Genomic DNA, 4,804 nt, shown 5'->3' on the forward strand with positions numbered 1-4,804 from the left:
CGGTATTTCACTGCCATGTTTTTTTTTTTGTTTTTGTTTTATTTTTGGAATCCAGTTTCTGCACCCCACTCTCGTGTCTTTTCCATTCCTCAACAAGTTCCCTCAAGGTTGTCCTGATTTCAAAAGTCCCATCAGTTCTCGTCGCCACCTTCCCTGTCCCGTGCGGGACAAAATGATCTTCACCAGGACGATGCTGCCACCGCCGCGTTTCATAGCAGTGATTGTATGTTCATGGTGGGTTTGCCATAGCAGCAGACAAGATTAGTACAGCACTGGGTTGCAACAAGAAAGTTGTAGAAAGAAACACTCCTGGTATGATTGAGATCTGAACTGCACACATACGCACACCCACCCACACACACACACACACCCACACGCACAAAAATCCCTGGCTGTGTCCATTGCCATCTGTGTGAGTGTTTCAGTAATGGAGGTGGAAATGACGGACGATGACTGCCTGGCACACAAGTGGGGTTATGATAGGCTTTTTGTTTTTTTTTTCCTCTCCAACTAACGGAGCACCCTGCATCTCATACATTTTGCATCGCCACAGCTGCAGAAAGAGAGGAAGAGTGGTGGGTGGTGAGGAGAAAAGCATGCAAGAGATAAATGTTGGGAGGGGAGGCAGGGTTGTCAAATAGGAAGAGCAGCCTCTGGAGTAAAATAACTGTGAGCAAGGTCAGTGCAGATCTGAAATAGAACTTATCTACAGGCGAGGAATGGCCATGTAAAGCTTTTTTTGTTAGTCAACAGTCCCAGAGGCTAGATGCACTGGATGCGTTCCTTCACAAACCCCCTGCAGAAAACTGACAAGTTTGTCTTTCCATTGGCTGCAGCGAGTGATGACCTGCCACCTTTGTTGCCACAAAAAGGGAGATTTTTCTCCGCGGAAGCAGAACCGCCATCTGTTTCCACGGATCTGGCCTCAGGAAAAGTTCTCGGATGATGGCGGAGGCTGTGATTGGGAGTGTTCCTGCTTCCAAAAACAGGCTATGTACGTACGTCTAAACACACACACACACACACACACCACAGAATCCGATCAAAAATGCAAAAACTGGGGCAGCGGCAAGCAGAGTCAGACGTCTGTCGGTTATGCAACAAAAACGCAGCACACGCGCATGAGGCCGAGAATGCTGTAGATTTGAAATGATTTGTCGGCAGAATGTGTGGAAAAGGATGAGCAGGTTGTTAAAAATTTAGTAGAGAGACTGAGAAAGGCAGATAGAAGCCGTTGCAGTAGATTGCATCACCATGCACTTGCTTTCAACATTTGCTTTTTCACTGACTTTACCTGAAAAGAGCAGAAAAACCAGATATTATACAAGAAATTACTCATTCAGAAAGCCTTCGGGCGACAATTACAATTGCTCTGAGTATGGAAGAAATAATAGTTATGAACTTTTAAAGTCATAGAAGTTAGAAAAATAACTTAGCGTGAATAAAAAGAAACAAGACAAGCAAGAAAACTAAGGAATAAGAGAGTTGGTAAATGACAAATGTTATCTTTCAGTTAGGGTCCTAAGTGCAGCGTACAAATTGTGGGTGGTGTCTGTAAATCAGACTGAAGCGACCTTTAATGAGGCTCTGCATGACATGTGATTACAGTACATGTCAGTGCATGACATATTAGACTAATTAACTTTCCTTAAACACAGACATCGGATTACAGATTTTTAAACTTTTATTGTGCTGATTGGAGTTTCACAAGAAACACAAAAAGTGATTGTTAAGAAAATCTGGAAAAGGGGCAAAATTTCAACCAGCACATTTAAATGGCCTAACTACACCAGGCTGATAACTATATATGTAGATTCATGTACGTTTCTTTTTCCTGAAGCAAGGCTTTGTTAGTTTTAAATGCAAGACGTGCTGTTGCTATAGCAAACAGAGTCTTTAAGAGGCAACCATCCGCTCAAGACGTTTAATTCCATCTACAAATGCATAGAGATAAAAATGTAAACCCCGTAGAGTTCCTCTGCCTTTTTTTTTTTTAAACACACACATATCAAAAGCATTTAAATCAGGACTTTGATACCTGTTTAATGACTCTGAGTGAAGATGTTACTTTAACCGTCTGCCTCTGTGCCTCTCCTCCTATTAGGCCAGAGCGAGCTGCTGGGGTGAGTAATGTGAGCACATCCAGGCTTTATAATTGGGTTTATAACTCATTCAGCTCCTGGCCAAGAGGCCTGGCAAAGATGCTTTGCCAGGCCTCTTGTTTTTCTTCTTTTTTCAGTCTCTTCCAATTCAGGATGAGAGGGAGCAGAAGGCACGGTGCAAAACGTGGAGGTAAATGTCATATATTCCTTGCCATTCATGTGCGATGCACAAACTTTAGCTCTCTCTTGGAATATTGTTTTCTTCAGTTATATCCTGTCTTTTTTTGAAAATGGATAAGAGACCCCAAACAAAATACTTGATTTTGTTTCATATCCGCAGCTGTTGTTCTCACTATTATCAAATATATTTAAAACCATATTTTTGGGTACGTTTTTTCATTATTGTGCAGGAAAGTTGTCTCAGAGAGAATCAGTTTAAAATTACCTTTCAACAAGGTTAATGAAATAATAAAGCATTGATTAAGCTTCTTTTCACTCTTATAAGTACATAATCTATACAAGGGCCACTAAAATACAAAAACAAGCAAAAAACTACAGCTAGTAATTGCTGCTATTATTGGTATTATTTTGTTTTGTCAATACATGTAACAATACATATATTAACTTTGAGATCAACAAGATTCATAAAATAAATAAAATCTTCTAGATCATTCTGACCCCAATGTGTCAGAGAAGATGCATCTTTAAGACATGTTCAATATATATGTAAGCAGAATGCATATGCAGAAGAAAGGGATTACTATAATGATTACCATATGAGCTTATAAAGTAAACAACAATCCTAACATTTCATAAATGTTTTTATTTCAAACTAATAATGAAATATTAATAAAATAACAATAGCACGTAACAAGAAGCGATAGTAAACAGTGTAAAAATATTACAATGAAGTGAGATGCATTAGAATGAAACAGAGAGCATTAGTAGGTACAAGCAAATCCCTAAAAATAAAATAAAAGTTGCCAATGAAGGATAACTACACAAAAGGAGATAAATTATTATAAAAAAAGATTAAAACAAAGGAGGTAAAATGACAAACTGCATTGTGAACAAAAGAAGGACATGAAAAATTAATAAAGAGTGGTTCAAGATAGACATGGCAAAATTTTGCTGCATATCTATTTTAGTCAAGGTATCTTGGTTTTTGCGGCTGCATTATCTTAAACGCATAAAAATCGAATACGAAATCGTAATACAGAGTCCATAGTATTTGAGGAGTAAATATTGCTTTCATGTAATCTTAATTAGCCTAGTATCTACTCTTTTTACTTGACAGCTGTTTGAAATAGCTTAATAGTATGAGAGACGGGGGAGTCTCTGCTCCTCTGCGCGTCCACGTCACTGTTTTGCTGGCGGGGTCAGCTCTCCCCTCCCAGCAGCTCCAGCTTTCCCTGCCCAGGCTCGCCCCCCGGAGGCGCGTGTCCGCCGCGGCACGGTGTGTCCGCCAGGGGGCAGCTGTGTCTCGGTCTGAGCCTGCGCCGCTCCCGCTGCATCACAGAGAGGAAAATACCACCAGATGGCGGTTTAGGATTGCTGCTCTTATCTCAAGGCGCGGTTCTGCTCGCACGGCCAATTTTCAATATAAATATACCAACTATATTCAAACTAAAATCGTTTGCACGTTTCGGAAGGCAATAACCGGTCCGGCGATGGTCGTTAAAGGTGAGTGTCTTGTGGTTTTGTCGTGTTTTGTGCGGTGGTAACGGAGACGGGGCACGGAATAAAGATGGTGGACACAGACAGGGAAGGCTGGGCGGTTGGGGGATGGGCGCTAGCGGCTAACGGAGGTGAATGTGCTTTCTCTCCCCTCAGTTACATTATATAGCCTAGCGCGGCTATTAGCCTGCGAGCTAGCCGCAATTTTTTTTTCTTTTTTTTTTTTTTTTTTTTTTTTTTTGGGGGGCCAGACAACTTGTTAGAAGAGCGAGTGTTTGCAGCAGCGCTGCTGTGATTGCCACCAATTGTCACTCGGCGTTATGAGTTTGTCTTGTCAACAAATAAAGAGCTGGGCAGTGTGACGTGTTTTTTAGCTGTTTGCAGGCAGGATTGAGAGCATCACCTTTCCTCGTTTACCCAGCGTTGTATGAATGTAGAGTACTGGCTTCCTCCTTGTTGTGATTAGCTTTATTGTCAGTTTCCACGCTATTTGCCACGCTGTTGTTGGCACTGTTGTCATCATACTACAGGCAGGTTGCTTTTGCAAACAGAAATACACACACGCACACATAGTTAGTACTTTTTCGTGCACCATCTTCCCTTCAAGTTGGGGGACTTTTAATACTACATAATAAAACATGTTGCTGTTTGTACATCAGTAAAAAGCACGTGGGTGTTTCCATCCAAAAACTACAAATTGGGAGTCCTGCATGTTTTGCAGGATTATTATGGCGCTCTTTCCCCTTCCCGCCCCCTTCCGTGCGGGAAACAGGCAAACATTGAGCGGGGAAACATGAGTCACATTAGTGGGGGGATGGGCTCCACCAGCCAGCCCCCCTAATGGGGCTTTGGTCCTGACTTCCCTCCACAACTGACCCCTGCTCAGCTCAGCCTTTGCAGTGTTGATAGGAGAGTACCTACTGGCAGCTTCATGAATCTGAGATTGTTGCATAACTGCTTTGTTTACAGTCAGCCATGTGATTTCTCATGCAGGCTTTCCTGGACTACTGTTTGCAACCTGTATG

The 4,804-nt window shown here is 41.9% G+C and overlaps 1 protein-coding gene across 1 annotated transcript in view; it reads left to right on the forward strand.

Annotated features, from left to right (window-relative positions):
* The first annotated feature begins 3,610 nt into the window (after nucleotides 1-3,610).
* The window catches only part of stag1a (STAG1 cohesin complex component a), a 44,420-nt gene continuing 43,226 nt past the window's right edge, over nucleotides 3,611-4,804 (forward strand). Inside the window, exon 1 of the mRNA XM_032546585.1 lies at nucleotides 3,611-3,785. The gene's annotated coding sequence lies outside the window, so the exon portion shown is untranslated. The remainder of the gene's footprint in view (nucleotides 3,786-4,804) is intronic.

Source organism: Xiphophorus hellerii, chromosome 19 (genome assembly GCF_003331165.1).
Source record: "Xiphophorus hellerii strain 12219 chromosome 19, Xiphophorus_hellerii-4.1, whole genome shotgun sequence".
Lineage (NCBI taxonomy): Eukaryota > Metazoa > Chordata > Actinopteri > Cyprinodontiformes > Poeciliidae > Xiphophorus > Xiphophorus hellerii.